Source organism: Limulus polyphemus, unplaced genomic scaffold (genome assembly GCF_000517525.1).
Source record: "Limulus polyphemus unplaced genomic scaffold, Limulus_polyphemus-2.1.2 Scaffold3352, whole genome shotgun sequence".
NCBI lineage: Eukaryota > Metazoa > Arthropoda > Merostomata > Xiphosura > Limulidae > Limulus > Limulus polyphemus.
The window spans coordinates 8,449-8,841 of NW_013668962.1; positions in this window are offsets into that span (position 1 = coordinate 8,449).

The window sequence follows — 393 nt, forward strand, 5'->3', positions numbered from 1 at the left end:
TTCGGTTATAAAAGTTTATATATATTTTTAAAAACACATCTTACAGTGTACTTATCAGTGGTAAAGTGTGAATGTAGAATGCCTTCTAATACTTAGTACTTATTGCTTCAGTCTAACGTATTTACTTAGGCATTAATAAAAAAAAACACATCTTACAGTGTACTTATCAGTGGTAAAGAGTGAATGTAGAATGCCTTCTAATACTTAGTACTTATTGCTTCAGTCTAACGTATTCACTTAGGTATTAATAAAAAAAAAGAATATTTACAGGATTAAACTTATTTACTTTTTAAAGGTTGACGTGAAATCTATAACGTCATTCTGTATATTAATACAAAACGTATGGGTCGTATCTGATAGCAAATTAATAATGTATTATTTTAGTTTTAATAT